General features: G+C 45.4%; 1 protein-coding gene across 1 annotated transcript in view; it reads left to right on the top strand.

Moving 5' to 3' along the window:
• Positions 1-2,546: 2,546 nt before the first annotated feature.
• Positions 2,547-27,018, top strand: part of C6H1orf21 (chromosome 6 C1orf21 homolog) — a 211,933-nt gene continuing 187,461 nt past the window's right edge. The window contains exon 1 of the mRNA XM_051147567.1: positions 2,547-2,784. The gene's annotated coding sequence lies outside the window, so the exon portion shown is untranslated. The remainder of the gene's footprint in view (positions 2,785-27,018) is intronic.

Genomic DNA, 27,018 nt, shown 5'->3' with positions numbered 1-27,018 from the left:
AAGGTCAGAGGTGGCTACGTGAAATATTGTCACTCAAAACAACAAAAACACAAGGAACATGTACCACTCTGACTAATTTTCAAACTAGTTCACAGAATGGGTGGGCCTCCAGCAGTACATGTGTGAAGTGCTTGCTCGGTGGCCTTCTGTTACCTCTCAGGATTTCAAGTCACAGGGCAGCCCCAGAGCTTTGGGCTCAGGAAATCTCCAGTACCAGCCCTTGTCTGAGACTGGTCAGAAGGAAGAGATACAAGACATCTGAGAGCTTGGTCCACTTAGGGTGGTCTGTGCAGATGAGGAAGGGAGAAGAGGCAAACAACAGAGTGCACGGCCCTCAGTGATCCTTTTATGTACATGTTGACATGGACACACACGCATGCCTGCACATTGGCTATATTTTACTTTCGTTTTATCACCAATGAAACTTTAGGGCTTGTCCTAAACACCCCAGAGAATGGTTGACTACATTTGAATGAACTCAGCAGCAGTGCCTACCCTCTTCAAGCCAGAATTTAAAGGGGTGGGGGGGAACATGCTAAACTCCGGGCTAACATATATTGAAAATAGCCGGCCCAGTGGCAAACGCCTTTAGTCCCAGCACTTGGGAGGCGGAGGCAGGCAGGCGGATGGCTGTGAGTTCGAGGCCAACCTGAATTACAAAGCGAGCCCTAGACAGCTAAGGCTAACACAGAGAGACCTTGTCTCAGGGAAAAAACAAATTAAACATATATTGAAAATGACCACGCCTGTTTGTTTACTTCTTATGCCACACACAACTGTCTTACTGCTTCAGTTATTTTCTTCTTACTTTCATAGCGAGTTTATGAGCAAGAGACTACTATCAACTCCATTGTGCAGTAGGAAAAGCTGGCTAAGCATCCCACACGCACTTTTCCTTCCTAGCCATTCCCTTTCAAGGGCTTAGGCTATACATCCAGGCTACAAAAAGAAAAATAAACTAAAATACAGGTACTTAAAAATGCAATCCAAGTTGAGTTTCATGAACAATGTAATATTAGCCTTTAACGTTGACAAAGAGATGGAAAGGGAATTGAATTTGAAAGAGGCCGGCTTTCCAGATACTAATGGGTGGGTTTTTAGCTCATTTCATTAAGCCGAATTATGAATTTGCTTTTCAATTAAGTGTCCTATCACTGTCACAGCTGTGTCTCTTTTTGCCTTCCAACTTCATCCTGGCCCAAAGTGGGAAGTGACTGGGTTGTGTGTGTAACCGGTGAGGTCTGGGGAGGATCTTTTACCCCCATTGTTTTCTTGGGTGTCCTCGCTCTGGGGGCCTGGCATTCCTCACAGTGTCTAAAGCAATGAAGGAGCAGTGAAGCGCTGGGAAGCTGCACAAAAGACCTGCAAAGCCTATCAGTGTAGAAAGATCAATTCAGTGTGCACGCGAACCGCCCAGTGTGCCTGGGATGGGGAGAAAAACACCCCTTTCCTAAGGGAAGGAAATTGGTTGACCCATGAGGGTCCATAAAGAACTGGCCCGCTAGCGGGGGGGGGGGGACAATCTTTATAGGTCCCTTGTCAATCTCTCAGCTGGCCTGCCCTCACCCCTTCGGTTCTAAGAGGATCTAGAGGGTGGAGAAAGCAGAGCAAGGCGTCCTCATATCTCCCCCAGCAGTTTTTGGCTTTTACTAAGTCGCAGACGCTTCTTCCTTCAGTCAGCTTGTAGGCACTGCAGTTAGCTCCGAGGCAAGGTGGAGATGTTCAGAGGCAGGCCTCCCGGCCTAGGCTGTGGCCGGCCCTGCCCAGCCTGGGAGGGGTAGGGCGAGGCGGTGCAAGCCTTCCCTAGTCAGCCTCTCCGCCGGGCCTAGGTCTTTCGATCTGCAAGACAGACGTCTCCCCTCCCCGCCTCAATCCTGTGAAGCCTCGGTTTGCACCCACGCCAGACAAGATACAGCCTTTCTATCTGGGTCTGTCCTCCTGCCTGCACCGGTGCGCGCCAAATCACACAGGCACACACACACAGACACACATCGCCTTCCGTGCAACACACACATCACACTCCCGGTTGCGCCCACACTCGCCACACAGACACACAGTCAGCCCTTCTTGCAGCGTTCATGCACACAGAGCTCGCCCTCCCTGCAGCACGCGTGTGCATTCACACACTAAGCTCGTTACACACACACACACACACACACACACACACACACACACACACACACACACACACACTCACACACACGCAGGCAGACAGACTCACACAAGCTCGCCAATCCTCCTCCCTCCCCGCAGCCCCGCTGCCCAGCCCGTCTTCCCGGAGCGCCGCGCCCGGCGGCCTCCGCAGGCCCCGCCCTGGGGGAGGAGAGCCGGACGCGCGCGGGAGCCGGGCAGGGGAGGGGACGGGCGGCGGGGGAGTGTCTGGCTGCCCCCGCCCCTCGAATGAGCGACTGGGCGCGGAGGTCCCCTCCCTCCTCGCTCGGAGTCTGCCAGCTCCCGCTCGCTCCCTGCCCACTCCCGGGGGGCCGTTCCGTGGCGCGGCCGCCACGGCCACCGCTTCTTTCACACTTTAGTTGCGAGCCGCGCACGGCGCACCGCGCTCAGTGACTGGAGAGCTGGCCGCGCGCCGCCTTCCTGCACGCACGCACGCGGGCCCGGCTCCGGGGTTTTTTTGCTTTTACTCCAGGCGGCCGGGAGGAGGGGGAGCCCTGGCCACACTGTAGGGAGGAGGAGGACGTGGAGGAGGGAGGAAGAGAGCAGGCGAGGAGGCCAGGGGCGGGGGGCGGGGGGCTTGCCACCTTCAGCCCCCCCCCGCGAGCGCCCAAGGTAAGCGGGAGCCACCGGCGGCGCGCTGGGCATCCCCGGTGGGCGAGGAGGGAGGCCTGCGGGTGTCTGCCGAAAGGATGGGAGCCGCGATCCCGGTGCTGCCGGCGCTTGCCTGGTGCTGGGCTGCTGCTGCTGCTGCTGCTGCTGCCGCCGCTAAGGGGCTGCTGGGGCTGCTTGCTGCCAGGGACTGGAGCAAGGCTCGGGGAGCTGCAGGGAGGGTGGAGGGGGGGTCTGCTTGCGGGGTGGAGGGGTTGGGATGCGGTTAGGGCTGCTGACGACTTTCGTCACATAGAGGCCTGGATGGCTGGTGTGAGACACCCCTCCCTTCCCACCCGCGCCCCGTGCCGCCCTCAGCCTTCCTGCTCTTCTCTAGCTTTGCTTGTAGCCACTGTTACTTTGCAAGCAGGAGCTGGGAGAGGTGGGGCGGGGGGGGGGGGGAACCCACCCAAATTTAGAATCTTTCGCTAAGTCTCCAAGTCCCTTTTCTGGCTTCCACTGATGCACACGTTTCTGTGGGTGATGTGATTCCCGGGATTTCTGAAGTTTTGACCTTTTGGGGTGGCTTGTTTTCTGTACATCTGTTTGCCTTCCCCCGTGTGTTTATTATTCGTGCCCTTGCGCGGCAGCCCGAGGGTGCTTGGTTATATTACATGAGCAGATTTCTTTTCCCTCTGCAGGCAGTTCGAGAAGTGCCGCGGCGCCTGGGCTGCCTTTGCTAGGCTGCCTAATGTCCTTCCCAGTCAGCCACCCTGCCCCCTCCCTCCAGAGATATTTTTTTTTATACCCCAGTTTAATGAGTGTGTGGGAGAAGTTCCTAGGCTGAAGGGCTTTCATCGCCCATTCATTCCTCTTGTGAAGGCCCTGAATGGCTCAGGCATGCTGATAACATTTGGGGGTGCCTTTCTTTGCTTATAGAGTTGCACAGCCAGAGATAAAAATATATACACCCGAACACGCATTAATCTTGAGAGATAGAGGGAAGTGATTTGTTTCCAGTGGGAAGTTGACAACCTATGAGATACCTTCATCGCATGCGAGTTAGGAAACGTGTTTTAAAATAGAGCTTATGTTCTGTGTGGCTGGAAGACGGCCATAAGTTCAGTTGCTGAGCAGCTCTGAAAGTGATACACCCTGAATAACCAGGACCTTACTGAAGACGCTGTACACTGACTCAGACACTGGGAGGGGGCCGGTTGGCCACAGATTCCCTGCAGTACTTTTTTTTCCTCTTTAGACGCACGGGAAACTGACAAGCTCGTTACACAAATGGTTATAAGGAGCACTTTCCAATTCCAGCCGATGGCGTTCAGTTTTTATCTAATGGGAATAACCTTTGAGTTTGGTAGAATTGGGACGAACCAGGATGAAACAAACATGGGCAGAGTGGGCTCAGACTACTTCAGCTCCCGTGGGGGGAGCTTGGGTGATGTTTAAGGAAGGTCTGTTAAGCCCAAGGCACAGAATTTGGGATGAGGGTTCTACCCTTTTTCATACTTTTGGAGCTGGGTGATAACCTGAGTATGTGCTGTGTTGGGGCTTGAAAATTGATCTGGACTCCCATCATCTGTTTTTGTTTTGATAACAAGGTAGGAAGGGTCTGTGGGGTAGAACAAACCAGCGTATTTAAAGGCGTTAGGCACTGTTGCTGGAGCTAGCGCTTCTGGGATCAGAAATGCGGGTTGAAATGTAATCCCTCCAGTGTTTGGTACTGTGCACACTAGGTTCAGAGAACTGGACTGCTAGGAAACAAACAAAGACAGGAGCTCTGGACCCCTTAGATGGGAGAGTGTTTCAGGAGGGACGAGGTGCCCCTGTCCTTTACTTCTTGTTTCATTTGTCTCAACGCATACCCCATCTAATTTTGGGACATACACCCTACTTGCCCTCTTGATTGGGTGGTAGAGAGGATGCGCAATCTCCAACAGGAAAAAGTTCGTTCTAGATCTTTGTGTTCTTAGCTTCTTCCTTTTTCAGAGTTAAAAGTTTTTACTCTATGTTGAAAAAACTGATAATTTTGTTTTCCTGGCTAGTAATTTATCTCTTCCCCGGCCTACCTCCCTTAATCATTTTGTAAGGACTTCTGGGAGCTGATAGTGAGTATGTGTGTGTGTGTGTGTATGTATGTATGTATGTGTGTATGTAGTCTTTTGATGAGATCCCGTCTCAAAGGAGGTGGACAAAGTTCCTGAAGATGACACGTGAGCTTGTCCTCTATCCTTCAGATGTGTTTGTGTTCTCTGCCTGTCTGTCTGTCTCTCTCTCTCTCTTTGAGACTAGAGTCTCTCGAAGACTCACAGATAAGAATGAAGAACTTCCCCATTCATGGGCCTGTCTATTGTGACTGATTCAAACACGCTACCAAGGATGAAGATGGTTCACACCTTGTACTATGTCCAGGCTGTCGGTGTGTTAGCATTGCTTTGGATTTGGCATTGTGCAAGCTTTGCTCAGTGTCGTGTCTGAGTGCCTTGCTCTAGGCTCTTGTTTGGCCACATCTATTGCATGTTCTTTATCAGAGAAGATGTCAAAAGCTAAGTGTCCCCGAGCTTCCCTTAAGTCAGAAAGATGCAGGAGACATTTATACAGAGGAACCTAAGTGTGCCAATTACCACGGGCTTCCTGTGAACTCATCTATATGACTGGTAGCCATACGAACACCTTTTGTGGCAGGCAACTTTAAATACAAAGCTCATGGGCTTTTTGCGTCCTTCAAGGTTTTCTTCTAGCCCTACTTTGAGGATAGCTCCAAAGAGAGACTATGATGGTAATTCTGGCTGGACACTGTGGAAGAAAAATAGGAGTTAACAGAAAATGTTCAGCTGGCATTGTCTTATAATACAATGCCTTGCTTTCCTTCAGCTTGTTAGAGTTGAGCATGAAGGGGGCGTGGTGTCGCCTTGTGTGTCCCGAATGTATTTTTCCTCCTGCTGTGTTGCTGATGTCTCAGGCTGTGGGTGGTGGTTTAAACTGTTTAACTCTGGATCTCCTCATGGCTAAACTCAATGCACCTCAACTCCTCAGAGCTGTGTGGTTGAGGCAGTGCCGGGGAAGGAACGGGGCGTGCCAGCCAGCCCTCACAGCGGCATACTGCCCATTGGCAACCAGAGGCGAGGCTTGGCACAGCTGCTCTTATAACGCACTTTTACGTGAAAATGCTTTTACATAAAAGTTGATTTGCCTCTTAACTTTTCAGAAACATATTGACTATGTAAAGCAACCCAGACATCTATCTGGTAAATAAGGGGTCACTCTGGTAATGGAGGGGTGAGACTTAGTTTCATGAAAAAGTACATCTCTTCAAAAATACTATTTTGGAAATGATTATAGGGCGGGACTCTGCCCTAAAGGAAGTAGAGGGTTATGGGAGATGGTACAGGTATGAAGCCCCACACAGTGTACATTGCTGGGTATTCAGACGTTTCTCTCATCCTTCTCTGCTTTAGGATGTAGAAGTATTTTAATAACCTTTTTACTTATTGTGTGTTCATGTGTATGTGAACACAGGTACATGTGTGTGCACAGGGCAGCTTTCAGAAATTGGTTTTCTTCCTCCACCATGTGGGCCCTAGGGGTCAAACTCAGGTTGTCAGGCTCGGTACCTGCCACCCTTATGCAATGAGCCATGTCACTGACTCAAGGAGAAATCATTTTATGTTACTAATATGTTTTTTTTTAAGCAAATATGTGCATTTTACCTATTTCATGGTCCTTCTTTGAGCTTTACTCCATAGTGTGAGAGAAATAAATTGTATTTAGATAGGTTCTAGATAAAATCCTGCAAAGTAGATTGCAACAGACAGTGCAAAGTACTGCTTAGAAAAACCACACACACACACACACACACACACACACACACACACACACACACAGGGAGGGAGAATAGGTCTTTTGTGCTGGAAGAACTGCAGTAGTAAAACCGCATTTTAAAAGATAGTGACAGTTTTGACTTTTAGGCTCATAACTCAAGAGCTTATCTGAAATGGTGTATAAATTATACATATACATATTTTTAAGGCAGGCAGTTACTTAGCCTGTCTCAGTTCTGAAGTTTAATTTTACAAGTTACAGTTGCAATAAGAAACAACATGACATGCTGCGGTTATGCAATTATGACAGGAGTGCTTGGGGGTAAACCAGGCTAGGATAAACACAGCGATGAATGCACAGCAGTGTCTGCAGTTGCCAGGTATTAATACGATCCCTCACTTTCCTACAAATGTGTAGCTGGAAAACTGTATTTCCTCCGTTGTAAGTTGCTCTGTTCCCCGGGAGAGGAGACCGCTTTCCCAGTCTGATTTCAAGCTACTGACCATGCTCCTGGAAGGCAGGGCTGCCTTGCTCATCTCAGAACCCCCCATGGCAGCTGGCAGGGCATACTACTTTGCACTTGGAAGTCACTCAAATAGCGATCAAACTGAAGGAATTAACTTAATTAGTTAAGGTCTGTAATGTGTTTAAGACCTTGGAGAAATACATTAGATGCAGACATAGTTTTTTTTAATAAACCTGCACGATAGTTTATTAAGAGCTGTGTATCATGCCTCGGGGTGGAGTTTTTGAAACATTTGTCAGGGACGTAAACATGGCAAACGAACATGGTAAACATGGCTCTTTTAGGTAACCTCGACTCTGAGTTAGGGTCATCTTAATTTGGAGTAGCCATGGTTTCCATAGCTGATGAATCTTTCCCTCCGGCCACTCCATCTCATTTGTCTGAGGAGCTCAGCTAACATCTATACCTCTTACTCACCATTTCATGTTTCTTTTTGTGTTTATATTTATAGTCTTCTTGGACATTCAACCTTAGTGGTAGCAGTCAGGGCTTTCCGTGTTGGCGTCTGCCCTGGTGGTGAGGTCCTGGGAGAGCTCTAGCACTCCCAGCTCCCAGTTTATTAGGTTCACAGCTGCTTCCTCTAAAATAACCTGGGAAAAAGCAATGTGGAGCCCTGCCCAGTGCAGTGAGCTCACTCAGGCTCCCGGTATCCTGTGGCTCTCTCAGAAATCTGTTCTCTTGGGCTGGCCTTACCTTCCTCCAGTTCCTCTGCCAAATATCCCTTGGAGTTTCCTATCCTTCCTGGAGCTTTTCCGTGCTCTTCTGTCCCATAGATGTCCACCCACAGCCCCTCTGGCTTCTCCTCCCACCACTGTATTTTTACCTGCAACACCTGAGGTTCCTTTGAGACTGGGCTGCCCTGGTACGTATTTTAACCACCTCCCAGGAGCCGCTTACCCCCTGTTCCTCTCACCTGACGTCCTACTGCAGACTTCCTGCTTCCAGCCAGACTCTGCCCTCAGGGCGCCTCTGCCTGAGTCCTGCTTTGCTTTGCCCCACGCCTCATTCCTACCACCTTCTCCCGCCCTCACTCCTCACCCCCCCCCTCCCCAATCAGGCCTTAGATCTTCCAGCACATACATGCCTTGGCCTGTTTCACAGCCTCCCGCCATCTCAACTGATGTGTTTACAGCATTTGTGAGTTGACAGTCACACAACTTCAGACCTCGTGGGATAGATGGGATTAGAGGAGTAGAAGTCAGGGGGCTTCCAACCCCGGGTTTCACTTTGGGCTCCACAGTGCTGTGTTGTTGACCTCGAAAGGCTCCGGGCCATTTACAAATATGACTTGGAGCATCGTGCTTCTTTGCCTCACTTGAGGACTCCATCCTCTGCTGGGGAGTAGCGAAGGGGAATATCCTGCCGACAATTGTTATTTTTAAAAAAATTTTATCCACAAATCTTGGAAAGCGTTTCAGAGCTTTCCATAATAGCCCCATTCAAAGGCTTTATTACGGCACCGGATTCTCCTTGCTAATCACACGTAGAAGTGGTTTCATTTCACGTCTTTATCTTTTCTTCTCCTTTAGTTAAATAACTATAACGTGAAGTGCTCCCCTCCCCCCCTTTTTTTTGATGATTTTACAGTTACAGTGAGTCTTGGGACACACTTATGCCAAGCAAAGGTCTCTGTAGCAAAAACCTTACATTGTCAATTTCACCTCTAGGTCTGTGGTCTGTGCTGACCTTTTCAGGAAGACTGGTGAGAGTAGAAACAGCCACGTGGCAGATGTAATACAGCTCCGAAACAGCCACCTGGCAGATGTAATACTATACAGCTCAGTGGGAAGACACAATCTGAGGTCCTAGGTTTGATTCTCAGCTCCAGAGGGGAGAGGAGGGGAAAAAAAAAAAAGCAAAAAACCGCATAAGCCTGTTAATGTGGGACTGGCCTTTTTACAACTTGAGAAGTGCAGTGAGCCAGCCCTTCTGCAGTGCAGCAGGGAGGCCAAGGGTTTGAGTGAGCATCCCGCTGCCATGGCTCTCTGACTTAGCTGACGATGGCAGATATCACAGTAGTTTGAGTTCACATCATCGAATGCATCTTCATCGAATTCCACTTTACTTGTTGACTTCCGGCTTTTCTTGCCCGAGCCATGCATTGTTTACCCTGGAATATGGGGCCTTTTTTTTTTTTTTCAGAGAAAGGAGTGGTAGGTGAAGTGGGTCTCATAACAGCCTGAGAGGCGCTGAGAGCACCACAGCCGCTCCTGACAGCTTCTCCTTGAACTCCGGTATTGAGGAGGAGGAGGAGGAGGAGTGCGTTTGTTGTCTTCAGTGTGGCAGAGGCCTTGGGTTTACACGGCTTCTCATGAGAAGCCCTGGAGGCCCTGGGTAGAGTAAAGTGACGCAGAGATGAGTCCTGTATGTCAGGAGTTGACTTTGGTTCTGTCTGCAAGCTCAGCCGAAAGCAATTTTCCTCTGATGGTCATGTGACAGTTCCTAGGATTAGAGAGTTCTAAGGGAAGAAACAAGCCTGGCAAGGCGGCTCACGTGGCTCTCTCTGTGAGTTCGAGGCAAGCCAGGTCTACAAAGCGAGTCTAGGGCCACCAGGGCTGTTAACACAGAGAAAGCCTGTCTCGAAAAACCTTTTAAAAAAGAGAGGGGGGGTGGTTTAAGCATCATACATCCACCCTAGATACTTGGATGGAGGATTTCACAATCTAGAAGTCTCTGTGAGCTGCCATAACATCCGCCGAAAACTCACATGTTCTGTTTTCTGTGTTGGGGACCTAGGACTCTCTGAGACAGGTCCTCCAAAACAAACCTGCTTACCTTTTGTGGCTTCCTCAGGCCGGCCTCTCACTGTTCCTCCTGAGACTGAAGAAGCCCTTTCTCAAGCCTGAGCTATAGCCCCTCCCACCCATCATTCATATATTTCTTGGTCCTAGGTAAATAGATGCTCTTCTGTCCTGCCCACTCAACCAGAAGAATTGGTTGTGTTGTGTAAATAGTTATTGGTTGATTGACAGCTAGTAATTGATTTGAAGCTTGGATTTTTTTTTTTTTTTTTTAAGAAAATGGCATTCCTATTTAAAATTCTCTTTAACTAAATGAGGAAGTCTAGTCTGGACTGGGAAAGATAGTGTTGTTGTTGGCCAAGGTGAAGGCACTCATGTGTCTTATCTGCTCCAATAATTTATTGGGCAAACATTTGCTTTTGTGGGTGATGTTCTGTGTCATCCCTGTGCCTGGCACGGGGGTGGGGGTGGGAGTGGATGGGGGGGAAGAGATGCTGGAGATACAGAGATCAAGAGGCCTGGCCCTGGCTTTGTATAGTTCCCAGGCAAGCCGGGGGGATTGTCGTGTGAACACGTGATCCCTGGTGAATACACAAAGGTGCTTTGGGAGCTGAGATAAGAAAGCTAGGAGATAGGCCCACAGGGCACCCATTTTCCCTGGGAACAGTCTTGGTTCACTCCACCTGCCCAACACTGCTAACAAAGTGCTCTGTCACCCCTCGGAAGGCCTCAGGTGGACAGTTAATTATGGTTTGATAAGTTTTAATTTTTCTCACCCTACTCATTCATGGACTCTTAGACTGGCATTTTGGGACAAGCAGGTCTGGCAGCAGCAGCGGTGGAGGATGGGGAGGACGGAAGGGCAATGAATCAGGCAGAGGAAGCTCTGTGACAAGGTGGATGTGGTTCTTTGTGGCTCCTTTTTCCCAGCAAATGGAGGACTGGAAGATGAGGCTGACGAACTGTGTAGTTTGCTGTAGAGTTTGGATCTTTACCCAACATCTTCAGCAGTGGAGGTCACCGCAACAGAGAAGACACACGTTTTTGCATTCTGTTCTTGACGGGTAGAGAAGAGATAAAGGGACAAAGAACAAGTGAGCCAGCCTAGTTAGGGCTGCTGAGAGGTAAGTTAATGCCTAAGCCTGGGCAAAGAGGGAGATAGGACAAGCATTAAAAAACAAAAACAAAAAACAAGCCAGAATTGGAAGAAACCGGTAAAACTGGGCAAAAAAAAAAAAAAAAAAAGAAAGAAAGAAAAAAAAAGAAAAAAAAGAAAAGAAATTGAAGGACAAGTATTAATATTTTTTGAATCTATCATGCTGAGATGACTATTCAAGCACTCAGTGAAAAAGTTACCGAGTCAGTTAAAACATACCGCATTTTAGGATGTCTGTTCTCCTAGCTGGAGAGGCCTGATAGCTAGCTGAGGTTCTGGGCCGCCTTGCAGAACAGAGGTTGGGTTAGAATTACAGGTTTGATCTCAGCTCAGTCATCATTTCTTAGGGAATCATTTTGCAATTTCCACAGCAAGGTTAAACTCCTTTATTCTACCTTCTTACTGTGCCATGCGACTCCTCCCTTGTATGTCATCGCAGTGTTGCAACTGTGTGTTCACTTTTGTGATTTTTGGATTAACATTAGTACTACACCCCAGCCCAGTGTAAAGTACACAAGGGCAAGATTGCATCTTTGATCCTTCCCTATTAAAAGGAATCCTATCATACACCGGGGTGGGCGTGGTGACAGTGCATGTGTGTTGCGTTGCCTATGTGCATGGATGAATGAATGAATGAATGAATGAATGAAAGAAAGAAAGAAATGTGGTCGGTGCTATTGTAGTTTAGTTTGAGATTGCCCCTAGGAAGGTATAGAGGAGAAAACAGAACACCAAGTTCTGGGAAACTCCAACCTTCAAGATATGTGGTAGAAAGCACAGAGGAGAAAATTCCAAAATGGAATGTCTCAAAGAGGCAAGCTGACTAGGCTAGAGTTGTCTGTAAGAGGAGAAAGGATGGAGCAGTGGTGTTCCGTCAGCATTCTTGCATAAGAAGCAAAATAATTCTGATGAATGTTACTCAGGATTTAGGACGTCTCTTATTAAAATAAGAGAGCTGGGACTATCTACTTCATTGAGGAATATAAATATTTCCTCACTCTTCAGAAATCATAACCAAACCAAACCACTGGCAACCTGCCATTGTTATGCTAAGGTATGCTTCATGCAAAGCTAGAAGTTCTATCACGGTTAGTTTGTGTGCTCAAACTCTCAACAACTTACGCCGGCACCTGGTGAAGTGGTAACGCATTTGGGCTGTATTTTTGGAAGGGGTATGAAACAGCACAGTGTTTAATCATTGTGAATTTATGAGTGTGTGTATTGATTTACAAGGGGGATGAAAATCCATCCTGCAGACGAATAGCCATTAAGACTAACCACACAGTTGCAACATTATCACAAAGGATGGCTAGTTGTCTCTTTCCAGAAGTGGAGGCTGAGAAATGGTGTCACTAATGATTTGTAATATAAATAGGGAAGCCCGTCTACAGAGAAACTAAAGGTAGAGGTGGGTGACGCATCCTAATAGAGTGGAAAGGATACAGTAGCTTTGGGTTCAACAGATGCTATTCAGCTTCCTCCACTTCCAGCCTGTGATCCTGACTTGCAGTGGCAACACTTGACAGTGGTACTAATTGAAGCTAACCTGTACTGAGTATTTGCTCTGCTCTGAGGTACTGTGCTTGCAATAGCTAGCTGCAACAATTACTTCTACTTTATACATAGGAAAAATTGAGGCACAGCATGTTTAGGACCATGGCCAAGGTCTTGTGGGTAACTAGTAGTGGTGCTGGGAGTAGAATCAGATTCTCTGACCCCATTGGAAGGCTCTGCCCTCTACCCTGCCTGATCTCTTTACCTGTGTTTCTTTTTAAATCATAATTACAGACATGATTATCATCTTGTCTGTACCTACTGGATTACTATTTCTAAATGATAAAAGCCTTTAAAAAATATAACCGCAATATTATTATCACGCCTAAACTTTAAAAACGTAATTCTTTTATATCAGATATCAAAAGAGCAAATTCTCTTGATTGTGTGTGTTTGTGTGTTGTTGTTGTTTTTGTTTTTTTCTTTTTCTTTTTTTCTTTTGTGACAGTCAAGATCCAAATGATGTTCACAGCTGAGGGATGCATCTGTTTTTATAGACTGGCCTCTTTTATCTGCATTTCTTCCTCATTTTCTTACCGAGAGTTTATTTGCTGAAGAGACGACTGTTTCTTGGGAGGTTTCTGCATTCTGTGACTTTCTGGTTGCATCTTTTTAATCTTTTCTTTCCTGTTTTTCCTGCACACTGGTAGCCCATCGCGTGGAGTGTGGTACCCATCCAGTTGCTTCACAGGAGTGGTCACAAGCACCCTATATCTTTGGGGAAGAGTTAAGAGAAAGGGCCTTGACTGAAGTCTTGTAGGTAGTAAGTGAGGGGCTGAGACTGTAAGCCAGGCTCAGTGGATGACTCAGTGGGCTTTGTTGTTGTGGTCAACCCGTTTCTTCCATGATAGAATTATCCTAGGCCCTTCAAGCCACTGGTGGTCACTGTCATTGCGGAACAGGTTATAAGATCAGGATAGTCTTCCTGCACTTGCTAGCTGGGAGTTTTCTTTCATTAAATGTATCAGCCATTTGGTGTATGTCTTTCAGTACGATTAATGATTGGTTTCCTTCCCTTTATTATAATCAATGTTCAAAATGAGTTGATTTTCTAGTATCTTCCAAATGAGAGCAGTGAGAGATTTCTCATATTGCTTATGCAAATATCATTATAAACACATGGATTTTAGTGTAGTTTTCATTTAAACCCCCTGTGAGTATTTATTGATTTTTATACATTTTTTTCTCTAGACAGAGTCTTGCATTTAGACCAGGCTGGCCTCCAATTGGAAATCTTCCTGCTTCATCCTCCAGATGGTTATTTATTTTGAAGCTTATCCTATTCCCCGCCCCCCTCCCAGTGGGAGAGTCTTTAAATTGGTTTCTGAATTTGCTTGACAAGTCTGGAAAGACATTGATTGATCCATTACTTTATAGTTTAACAAGGTATTTTAGATTTATGTTGCATTTTTTGTGCTTCAGATCTTCATTAGTGATAAATGGTATTTAGATACCACAGCCTAGATACTAAAGGTGCTTGCTGCCTACAGATCTTTTTGCTTTTTTTTCCTCAGTGGGCAGAATTAGGAAGGTAAACATGTATATATGTATCTACTGAGATATGGTTACAAACACATGCGTATATATACAGATGGGAGATAGTAATTAATATGCATATGTTCATATTTATGCATAATTTTATTTAAGGCAATCAAACTTTTGCCTTTCTTTCCCCTAGGAAAAGCAGTAGAATCCCATAGTTCCATGCATTCCTTTTTGCACTTAATAGTGTATTTGAGGGATCACTTTGGGGTTTTCTCATTACATCTTACAACTGTGACTTTGTTTTGTTAAAGTATCCAAAGTACTCATTTGAGTACACGGCTGCTTCTCATCTGTTGTACTTCCATTGTAGTGGGGAGTGGGTTGTTTTGTTGATGGAGATTTAGCTGGCAATCAAACAAAAACTTGAGTGTATAGAGCTACACTGGAAAGCCTTGTGGACATTTGTTAATATTTGAAGCCTTATCTTTACAATAGGTTCTAAGAGGGAGAGTCACCAGGTCAAAGGATAAATGCCGTGTAATTTTGTTCAATGCAGCAGTTCCCTGTTGTCCTCAGAGATGCTGCAAGGTCCCCAGTGGATGCCTGGACGTGGCAGATCATGCCAAAGCCTGTATTCTTTCTTAGACCTCTGGTAAGACTTACTTTGTAAAGCAGACACAGTAAGAGGTTAAAGTTAAACAGTTGTGACACTGTGCTTGTAAATAAAAGTTTTTAGAACATGAATTATATATTTCTGCATATTCTCATTTAGCGTTATCTAAATAGTGAGAGATGGTGATGCATGGGGCTCTCCTCTTTCCTGGGGGGCCGATTCCACCAGCCCACTGAGGCAAGGGGAGCAGAAGACGAGGTGCAGGGCCCGGAAGGCCATAAGCAAGATGGAGATGAGCCACTCCAGGGACCACTCCGGGAACTAGTCCATCTCTATCAGGGAGAACGAAGGCTGTATACCCCTTGGGGAGTGGATAGGGCCTTCCAGGATAGGTGTTCGTAATTGGTGGAAAACAGGCACTTTAAGGATGCTGGTTTTGCATTTGACAGCGTGCATCTATCATATGAACGGGAACACAGCACCTAATTATCCTATAGGCACAGGGAGAAGAGAGCTAGCAGGGAGCTGTGTCAAGGGCCATATATCAAGTGTGCTGTGTCTAAAGACACTCTCCAGATGGAGTCAGGCAGAGAGGGAGTCCTACACCTAACGCTGAGCTCAGAATGGCTATGCAGACAGGATGGCAACCTCAAACAGCAGGGCCCTTCCAACAATGTACTCACGTAATTCATTACCCGCCTTCATCTTGAGGCAAGGTCTGTTGTGTCTCAGGGTCTTTGTAGGCAAGGATGACCTTGAACTTTTGCTCTTTGAAAGTGCTGGGATATCAGCTCTTGCACCGTCATGCCCAGTTGCATATGGAGCTAGTGATCAAACCCATGGCTTCCTGAATTGTAGCCAAGCACGCTCCCAGATGAGCTTCACCTCAACCCTCTTTGTTTCTGATTCTAAATCAACTGCCCCATCCCCATGAATCATCTCTTAATTTTTTCCCTTTATTGTTATATTTTCAATTTATCATTTGTCATTTTTACCGACTGCACTATTCATTATATAAATGATTTGTTTTGTTTTGTTTTTTTTATTGCTTCATGGTTTTGAGTCATATTTTGGAAAAACTGCCCTTATTTTCCAGGCTTTAGAGAAATACTTTATGGTATAATATAATGTAATATAAACCATGCATGTAATTTGTTAGTTGCTGTGATAAATATGTAGATGAGAGTAATTGAAATAATATATTTCCTTTATCTCGAAATATTATCATAATAAGTAATCAGAGTTTTTTTTCTTTCCTTTTTTATGTATTTATTTTTCTGAGACAAGGTTTCTCTTTGTACCCTTGAATGTCCTGGACTCGATTTTTGGTCCAATTTGGCCTTGAACTCATAGCAATCCTCCTGCCTCTGCCACCCTGAAGGCTGGGATTAAAGGTGCATGCCACGAGGCCCAGCTAGTAATCTGTATTTTAAAATTATTGATATTTCCATGTTTGTTAGTGTATATTACTCAAAAATAATAAGTTTCATTGTATTTCATACATATGTAAATGTATTTTGATCATATTTGCCCCATACTAAAAAATTTAAGACTATATATGGATGCTTTAACTTAAAAGATTAAAAATGTTTTGTGGATGTATGTGTGCATGTGTGTTTATGTGCACCATGTGTGCAGGAGCCCTAGGAGGCCGGCAGAGAGCATCAGACCCCTGGCACTGGAGTTCCAGGCAGGCGTGAGCCACCATGTGAGCGCTAGGGATTGGACCTAGGACCTCTGCGGTGGCAATTAAGTGAGCCTTGACCTCTGAGCATCTTTTCATCTTTGTGCTTTAACTTTTAACATAGCTCAGCTTTGTACTAAGCTTTTAGTGTAAATAGTGGGTCTGTATTTAGATTTCATGATTTGCAGTTGAAAAAGAGTAATTTCATGTAACAATGTCCCACATGCACCTGAGAGTCTCTCTATAACTGAATTGAGTACAAGTGTTTGGACGTCCAGTTTCATTTACTTAAGAGTAAATCTAAAGAAGAGTACTGAGTTCCCAAGCACTCGGTCACCATGTATGCTTGGCTGCTGCCCTTTGTAGGCCCAGGCATGGAAGAGACTCAGCTATGTTGTTTTTTAATAATTGTGTGATTTTTGTCATTAGCATTTTACTATGAGTTTATCTTAGTGGATGGTGTGGAGACTGGATCCAATTTCCTCTTCCTTCAATATGGTTATCTGAGTATTGCAAGACCCTGCTTTAAAAAAAAAAAAATCCATGTTTGCCCATTGATTTTAGATAGGCTCCAATTATACAATTAATTTCCATAGGTAATCAGTTGTATTTCTACATCCTCAATTCAGCTGTGTCCCTTCATGCTCCAGTACCCTGCTGTCTAAGCATAGTGAATGTAGAATATATTTTAATATTAAAATCATTCACGGTGCAATACCATCTCATGCTTGGCAGATCTGTCGGTGTCAAGTGTTGGGCAGATGGACAGAGGGGCCACACTTCTGGTGCTGGTGATGTCAGATTGATGCAATGATTTTGAGAAGAGGTCTGGGCAGCGTCATTCCATCAGCCATCAGGGTAGCAGAATGGGGTCTCCTTATAATATGTAACAAGACTGGAGTGGGAGCAGGAACTTCACTTTGCCATTCCAGCATTATCAATCTTTATGTGTTGGGCTGATTTCCCATTGAGAAACTCTTAAACACGTACAAGAATGCCTGGAGCAGTGCCGTTCATGATAGCAACACTCTTGAAATGGCCAGTGCATCTGCCAACAGTACACGGAGTAAGGCAGCTCTGTATTCATACAAATAGTAGTGAGAGTAACCTACACATTGGTAAGTCACCCTGTAGTAGCCTGCTGTTTTATCTTCCCACAAGCCTGCATGCTTTTGAAGTTGTAATGGCTGAGATGGGGGAAGGCAAAAATGGGACAACAATATGGTAGGGCGCCATTTATGTGAAGTTCAAAAAATGCTTAGCTAAAGCACCTTTTTGTTAATGAGAGATTCGTGTGTAGGAAACTGTATTCCGATAAGCAAGGTCGTTGAGTGAGAGGGCTGTAGCTACTGCACTGTGAAGGCAGGTTGTGCTTGGGAAGGGGCATGTGGGAAATTCTGTGGGTCCTCGCGTGGCCCAGAGATGGGCGTGTAGATGCTCATTTTTGCTTTCATACTTTAAAAATCTACATGCATTATTGGTTAGTTCGTTGCATAGAGGATCCAAACAGCAGTGGCCCAAATCTAGACAGAGGCTAAGCAAAGCTCAAAGTAAACGTATGCTGGCGAAGGCTGCCAGGTTGTTTTGTTTTTGTTTTTTCATTTCTTAGGTCATAGCAATAACTTTTCAGTTGTATGAAAGACTGAAAGGAAAACAATTTTTATTGATACTTGTGTCAAGCAGCAGGATATGTTCTCAGGTAGTATTTGCACGCAGGTTACTGTGCCATCAACAGACGCAATATATGTAGGCTTGTCAGTCCTTCCATACTAAGCAAAAGTGTTGTTTATGTAGATCACGGTCACTTAAAACTTTACTGAGTGAAAGCAGATCCTCCCTCCCTCCCTCCCCTTCTTCCTTCCTTCCTTTTTTCTTAGTTAGGATCTCATGTAATCAGGCTGGTCTCAAATTCACCACGTAGCAGAGTCTGGCCTTGAACTATGAATCCTCCTGCCTCCACCTCCCAAAGGCTGGGATTATAGGCACACACCAACTGTGCCTGCCGGGAGTGACTTTTCGAAGCAAACTCTCAATAAGCACATGTTATATGCCAGACACGGTGTGTCTCAGGAGCTCATGCAGTTTGAAAAGCAGCCCGGTGGAAAACGAGACATGGTCTGCCTTCTGCAGATTAATAAACTGGTGTCCAAGAGGGTAAACAACTTGTCCAACATGGGTTTATCTGGCCCCCAAGTCCACATTCATCATTTTTGTTCTAAGAAGTTCTAATTTCTTCTTTCTTTCTGTTGAGAACTTTGGCTTCTCCTCCGTCCCTTTTCTGCTTTGGTGGAGATCCATCCCAGAAAGACTGTTTCTACCGCCTCAACTTTTAGACAGGGAAATCCTTCAGTCTCGTGGGCACAGGTCTTCATAATATCTCAGGGAGGTTTTTAAACATCAGTTGTAGGCTTGCTTCACTGTGGACCTGTGAAACAGCTGTTTCCTGCTCCGCCGACTTGCGTGGATTCATTGGTGTTGAGCGGATTTGATTCTGTGGAAGACCCGTCCCTGTGTCTTATTCCTTGTTTTTAAATATGATGCCTTCCCTAGTTTGTGCCCCCAAGACTAGCCTGGATTCTCAAACCTTCTTTAGGTACAAACCCCACCTGTGCCCCTCTCTTGCTTGTCAAGTGTAAACACCTATGGTGGCTCTTATTTCCTAGAAGGACCTATATGTTTCAATTTATACATGTTCCCCGATCTTTTACCTTTGGTGTAGCAGGTTTAAAAAGCAGAGGACTGATAATTCTTACTTTGGCTTGATGTATATCAAGTCCCCCTGTATTCCCCCCCCCCCACTTTTTACTGGCATTTTCATCAGCTGACAGGGCGACTGGGCATCAGGATGGGTAAGAAAATTCAAATGAGCCTTTGGTTGCTAGGGAACCTGGTTAACTCAGAAATTATGACTTCCAACAATTATGGAGAAATCGCAAGAGAGCTGCTTGGGAATTGCTGTCCTTTCCTTTTTTGATTCATGCCCCTATGGCTGTTAAGCTTCTTTCCCTGGGAGCCAATACACTAGCTGTTTCAAGGAAGTGAAAGTGTGTGTGTGGGGATGGGGGGAGGGAGCTAGGGATGTAGGTCGTTGGTACTGTGCGCTCTTAGCACAGAGCACAGGCTTGATCCCCAGCGCTAGCAGAAGACGCTAATGTCTTACAATCAAAAGGAGAGCATCAGTGTAGGAGTGAAAATGGCGGCTGCCCATCTCTTCTGATCTGTAGGTCTTTGGGTGCCTCTTGATGACCAAGAGAGGTACTTCTAGAATGACTGACAACCCATATTTGTTTATTTCTTCCATTTTCACTGTTTGGAGTTTTGGGGTCACGTATCAGGAAACATACCATCTCATGATATACTCTTTGCTCTCTGTGAAGAGGAAATCTTCATTTTTTTTTTTTTACTTAAAAAAAAAAAAATCATCTTTCTGACTAGCCAAGTTACAAACTAACCACATTTTTCCTTGACCAAACTCATTTGATGGGAGAAGAGGCGCAATGTGTGAGCATGGGGGGTGGGGTAGGGGAGATGCCTAGGGCACCAGCTTGGTTTTCTACTGCTCTCTCAGATCATGCACTCCCTAATTTGGGGCTCTGTTTGGGGTCTTTAATTGTTACAAAGGTAGGATTCAAGTGAGGGTCAGGAATCTATGTGAGTGACAAAGCAGGAAAACCAACCCTGATATTTATGATCAACTGTTGTGCTTGGGAAGTGTGATTGCTATTTGAAAGTGTGACCAAGTTGTTTGTTAAATGGGAAGGAAGATAGAAACGGGAGAGGATTCATTGGGCTAGCAGTTCCTCCCTTCAGAGGCCCTGGAGACATCCTTGCAGGGTAGGAAATACATTCAGGATGCTTTCCCCAGTGATTGTTCCATTCAAGGGCTATTCAGGAAAGACTTGAGCCTTGTTCTGACCCCTTTTCATTGTGCTGTTAGGAGTCAGCTGCGCATGTGGGCCGTGGGGGAGACTTGTGGAGACTGATTCAGAACTGGATGCTTATAACACAGTAAATGAGTCTTTACCTTCTTTCCTTGGTGTGAAGCGAACTGTGGTTATCATGTTTTCTGTGTTCCCAGGAGTCCCATGTCAAGCTGCCCTCCATCTTACTTAGTATAGTGTGTACATCTGCTAACCCAGTGCTTGCACATCTAGAAGCACGGGCACATTTGCCTCCCAAAAAAACAGAATGCACCATCTTGGGTTGATTTAATAGCTTTAATAAATAGGGGTTTTTTGTTTGTTTGTTTAAACAAATCCCTGTTCTCCTCGAAGCATGGGAACAGCATGGCTTTTTGTGGGAATGAGGAAAGGCAGACAAGAATGTTTAAGGCAGCGTATGAGATCTTTGGCAAACCATTCATGGTGACTAGGATGCCAGGTGAGTGTTATGTTTACATAGGTATCTTTTTATTCCTTTTTATCAAGTATGCAGAAATTGTGTGTCTGTGTGGTGGTGGTGGTGTGTGTGTGTGGTTTGTGGTGTGTGTGTGTGTGTGTGTGTGTGTGTGTGTGTGTGTGTGTGTGTCTGTGTCTTTGTATTGGTTGCAGTCATGATGGAAGGTACCATTTATAGATGCAGGGTCTGGTCCTGGCACTGTTTGGGCAGATGCATTAATGGGTATCAGGAGAGGAGGAAAGTTTAGAAACCATCAGGTAGTACTGGGAGTCTGGGTTCTCATTCTCACATCTTACTAACCTCTACCTTTGTTAGCTCAAATGATCGATACAGCTCAGGGTAGCTGGATGATTAACAGACCAATAATACTAAGACTAGGCAGCCAGGGAGGAGAAGACGAAATAGACATGGCAGCAGTTCTGCATCTCCTCGCTGAGTAGGTAGATGACTCAGTACACTTGGTAAAACATTAAAATTGCTCTAATAAAACCAGGAAGTGTGTGCATGTTAATGCTATTACATCACAGTGGGGAATTGGCTGTTTTTTTTTTTTTTTTTTTGGTGGTGGTGGGTCTGCAAATTAAACACAAATCCCAAACTGAAACATTGCTTGTCACTGACTAGATGGGCAGCTGAGTGAGCACAAAAGCTCAGTCCATTGATTCTGTAGCAGTCCTGGGGTTCAGAAGGTCTGTGCTCAGAGGTGACCTCCTGCCCGTGAAGAGACCCCAGCATCCCATAGCATGATCCCTCCTAGCAGTGGGAAACACTGTTGTATTATCTTGACCTTTCACTCACTCACTCACTCACTCACTCACTCACTCACTCACTCATTCATTCAATTAAACCCAAATCAACAGTGGATTGTCAGTGAGTTATTTGCTAGGACGTGGGGCTTTGTTAAATTTAGCTATAAATTAAATGTTAGCTATCACCAGGCATGGTGGTGCACGTCTTTAATCCTCAGCACTTGGGAGGCAGAGGTAGGTAGATCTCTCTGAGTTCAAGGCCAGGTTAGTTTACAGAGAGTTCTAAGATAGCCAGGGCTACATAGAGAGACCCTGTCTAAAAAAAAAAAAAAAAAAAAAAAAGTTAACTATCAAAGAGGGATCAAAACAAAACAGAACAAAAACCTGTTGGGGTATCTTAAGGAAAGGAATCCTTGACAAGACCTTGGAAGTGGGCGGAGCCATGGCAGTGCTAACTGCACAGAAGGCTAAAGCACGTTTTCATGGGGGCTCTATCACCCTCGGGGGATTCTCTGACATTTGAAATAGCTGTGGTAAATGGTCAGATTTCACCACACTTTCTCTTCCATCCCAATCTGATGAAGTCTCACGCATAACAAAAATAACACATTAGGGGCCTTTTATCTACTGCTGACAATGCTCCCTCAGAAGAAAGTCTGTGCCTTTCACTGTTCTCAGAGCAACCCAGTGGGCTTAGATGTCAGTGTTCTTCCTAGTAGAGACTACCTAGAGTTATTTCAGCAAGAAGGTGAGACAGCCATCTTCATTGTAGCCCTCCTCCTCCTCTTCTTCCTCCTCCTCTTCTTAGATTTATTATTTTAAATTTCTATGTGTGTGTGTTCAGGGGTGGGGTTGTGCACATGAAGCAGGTGACCGCAGAGGTCAGAGGTGCTGGGTTCCTCTGGCACTGGTGTTACAGGCAGTTGTAACCTGCCTGACTCAGATGCCGGGAACCAAACTCCAATCCTCTGCAACTGCTGAACCGTCTCATTAGCCCCCGACACTGCCAGCTCTTGCTCAGCACCTTTTTGGTCTCTGTGTTTGTTTCCCTTCATTTTTACTTGGCATACAAAAACAGATTCTTTTGTAATTTCAGGGAGGGCCTGAACCTGATGTTGGATACAATTGATAGAGTCTTCCTGTGCTTTCCTCTCCTTGGTCCAGGAGCTTGCCTAACCCCTACCCCACAACCTGATCTTTGTTCTTTGCTGCTTAGGACCCTGATTCAGATCTTTACCTGTTGTAGGAAGAAATCACTTCACAACACTGGGAGGAGGTAAATGAAGTGGGAGTCCTGGAGGGTGGGATGTAGACTGTGGACCCAAAGAAGGGGTGGGAAATCTGCCAAAAATGAGCTCAGTGGAATTTGAAGGCAAGTTATGTCTCATGTGTCGTGTGGAGTGAAGGGGCAAATTCAAACAGAAGAAGAAACAGAGCTTTGCCAGAGTGTTAGGGTTCTTCCTTCCAGAGTAGTAATTAATTCCCCACTGAGTGAGGACTTGGTCTCCCTGCCCCGCCCATGTGGGTAGCTCATCTCTCACCTTGCCCCATGCCAGGCTCACAGTGGGCTTGATGAATTATACTGAATCGGATTCAATGTTGTGTTGACTCCAGGAGCTCCAAGGGCTTATTGCTTCATTTCCCATCACTCTGCATTACTGAATAATATCCTATGGTTCTAGCCCTACCCCCATGGCTTTACTCTTATTTATGCCTTTTCCCTTGCAGTACAGCAGGGTAGCTGCCGGCAAAAGAGAGCCAAAGCATTTTTATAAATTTGTGTAAGGGCAGGGAAAGAGATATAGCAGAATGGGGATAAAGGATGAAAAATTGGCAAGCTTATGAGAAATAAAAATGATATATTAGACATCCTCTACGGAGAAGAAGTTATAGAGATGGTAGGAAATTTATTTTTCCAATATGAACTGAAATACAAATTTATCTATAAATTTAAAATAACATCTGAAACAGAGTTTCTATAGCAAAATCCTTTCTCTAGCAGCCCCAAAAGGCTCCCCCCGTATGCAGGATTTACTCATTGTGACCTCATCAGTAAGAGGGAACAAATTAAGGGGCCCACTGAGCCCAAGCCCATCCTCACGCTACCCTTGTATGCTTTAGAGAAAGAACAGGAGCCTAGGCAAGAGAACTGCATGCTTAAGTGGCCCCAGGCAAGGCAGAGTCCGGTTGATCATTTTCTCAGTTCTGATGCTGAAAGACGGTCAAGGAAGTCCTTCCTCGGTCTAGAGAAAGGTGCGTAATGCTCTTGCAGAGGATCTGAGTTTGGCTGAAACTCGAGGCTCCGCTCTGATGCCTCTGGCTTCTGTGGACACGAGCACTCATGTGAACCTACGATCCTCCATACACATAGTTAAAATTAGTAATAATAAAGATGCCTTTATTGCTGGAGTGGGGGATAAGCTGGTTCTCAGAAGCATTCCTGGGTGTAGCTCCTCTCCTGCAAGTAATTACCCTCATCTGCTGGGTGGGCTATCCTGGGATGCCTTGAATCCAAGGCGACTCAAGAGGAAAGGCTAAGGACAATGACAGCTCTGTGCCTTCAGCCAAAGTAAAGACTACAGACACAAAATGCAGGCAGATGTCAAACTTTCATCTCTTAGCTCCACTGTGGGCCAAGGGAGCAGTTAATACTTTTTTTTTTCAAAAGTAGCTAGGAAAAAAGCTTTGTATCTAGAAAAATAAGCTGCAAGTTTCTTCTTATTTCAGAGTTTTATTGATATGACTAGTAAAACAAAATTGCTATGAGGGTTGGAGTGATGGCTCAGTGGTTAAGAGCACTGCTGTCCGATCTTCTAGAGGTCCTGAGTTCAGTTCTCAGCAACCGCATGGTGACTCACAAACATCTATAAAGAAAGAGATCTGGTGCGCTCCTCCACTGTGCAGGCACACCTGCAGGCAGAATACTGTAGTAAATAAATTAATAAACAAACAAATCTTTAAAAAATTGCTACATAAGATAAAAGATCTGCAAATAATTTGCCTAAGAAACACAGCATTAGAAGCAATGTTTGCTAATACTATCGATGGACATGCTCAAAGACGTTGGGGACCACCTTGGGAAGGTAATCCTGAAATACAGCATGATTTTTGGATAGATATCTAGGATTTTATGCCTTCACTTTAACTACTGAAGAGTGGCCACATTTGTAATAGCACAGAGTATAGTGAAGATTGGATGGTAGGTTGCTGTGTAGTTTTGAAACATCAGCCAGAGCCGGTTCATTTCCAGGTGGACATATTTCTGCAAGTTGAAATGAATTACAATAGGCCCTACATAGCAACATCTTGCTAATGGTTTATGATGGTATTGAACAAGAATTTGTAACCAGGTTTCAGATTTTCTTCTAATACATCCTTTGGATTTATTTTATCTGACAGAATGAGAGTTTAAGTTACTAAAAAAATATTTTTTTTTTCCTCAAAATTTCTGTCAACTAATGTTGCTTCTCTTGGGCAATCATAAAACTCTGCATTGATAATGTAAATGAAATATTTCCAGTTTGGAGAAAAGTCCCTCATTGATTTTCTGTATTTTACTGACAATATGTCTTTGCTTAAATTTGAATCTTTTTACTTAAAGGATGGTTTCTGGTCAAACCCAGGCTCCGAGGGTCTGTCTCATTTTCAGGAATTAGCTGCCGAGCTGGTTTGCTTTGAGAATTTTGCTTTGAGGCTCTGCAGGACCAGGGACGTTCCTTGTTCATGACTGACAAGTGAGAGTGCCCTTGTTCACAAGCGAGGGTGCTAGTTTGTTCTTTGGAGTGGACTTCTGAGCCCCTCTGGGTGCTTTCACACTAGGCAGAGAGAGCTTAATCCAGTACAGTCGAAGAGTGCTGGCTCTATGTGTTTCCTCAGAGGTGGTTTCTTTCTGTCATAAGCCAAAGTTTAGTCCGGACCCACCTGTTTGCTTTGGAGTTCAGAGCCCCCGGTGTGAGACACTACACTTACCCTCTGGTGCTATCCTGATGGTAATGATATGGCTGGGAAATTTGCCAGAGGATTGTATATTTATCAATTATTTGATAGAGGTGCCCATTGTTGCATTTGGTTTGCAGTTTGCTTCTCGTGATGCGTTCTGTGATGACAACATCATTGGGCGGTTTTTAGGTTCTGTTTACTTTAATTACTTTATTTCTGTCACCCACATTTAAATATCACTTCTGTGAGATACAACAAAGCTTTGCTTAGGGAGAAATGAAGCCGGGGTCAGTTACATCATCTGAACGGATGGTAAGTCGTTTCCCAGCGATGGGCTGTAGGCCTGCAGTGGGGCTTCTTGTGTAAGGAGTGTGCACTTGAAGGTGTGTCTCACGGACTTGGGTCTGGAAACTTTTCTGTGCTTGAGAATGTTTTGACAGGAGGTAAGCATCCCTTAGCAGAAACCCGAGTAAAATAAAGCATGCCTAGGCACTTATTAAATAGTATTTGGTGTGTGTGTGTGTGCGCACGCACGCGCGCGTGTGCGCATGCCAGTGCGTGACAGAGATCAACCTTAGGTGCTGGTCCTCAGGCACTTGATAACATTGCATTTGAGGCAGGGCTCCTCACTAACTCCATCAGTCAGATACATTGGCTGTCCAGTGAGCGAGCGCTAAGGATCTTCTGCCTCTCTGTCAGCACTGGGTTACTAGTATGCAACACCATGCTGGTTTTTAAATATATTTTTTTAAACCAAGGGTTCTGGGGGATTGAACTTGGGTCCTCAAACTTGTAAGGCAAACACTTTGCCACCTGAATGACTGCCCCAGTCCTATTTACTTGTTTCTTAAAGAATCAAATGATAAAGACAAAACCCAAGGATGCCATTGCGCATCAGTCATGTGAAACCAGAAGAGTGTTCATATCTGGAAATGCCCAAGAGCATTAGAGGCAAGCTACAAAGCTGGCCCCGCGTTTCCCTGCTGCCGCTTGAAAGGAAGAGGCACAACTGGTTTCAAAGCTCAGTTAGTTCTAAGGTAAAATATAGCACTGTTCTGGGCAGATGTGGCTATTTCTGCTACTATCCGGCAGGAATTTCTCCTTGAACATTGGCAGTCTGACTTCACCTGGGAAAAGCCCTGGCATCTTTTCCAGGCTGTGTGAAATAGCTCTGTTGATGAGTGCAAGCATGGGCTTTATAAGGCACCGCTTCTGTGCCCCTGGAGGAGGCAGCTCTCAGGATGGGATCGACCTGAGATCCCGAAAGCAAGCAGAAGGAGTCTAGATGCTGCTGTTCCTTCTGACATCTGCTGGGTGGAACTGTGCTGCGCAGTGACCCTGCGGTGTCGACTCTGAGCAGATTCTGAATTCTTCAATCAAGAGACTGATTGAGGCTCCCATATGCCATGGTGTATGGGCATTACAAAAAAGTATGTGAGAGAAATTCTTAAAATGCTAGCATCCAGAGATTGGGGCCTCCAGGAAAAAGCCCCTGTCTAACCTGGGGGATGCAGGACTCAGTCCTCAGCATAGCAAAACTTCCCCAGCAACAAAGAATGGAAACATCTCGTATATACCATCC

The sequence above is a fragment of the Acomys russatus genome, chromosome 6, assembly GCF_903995435.1.
Source record: "Acomys russatus chromosome 6, mAcoRus1.1, whole genome shotgun sequence".
In the NCBI taxonomy this organism is placed as follows: Eukaryota; Metazoa; Chordata; class Mammalia; order Rodentia; family Muridae; genus Acomys; species Acomys russatus.
Note: the sequence above shows the minus strand (reverse complement) of the source record. Positions and strands in the feature narration are given on the sequence as shown.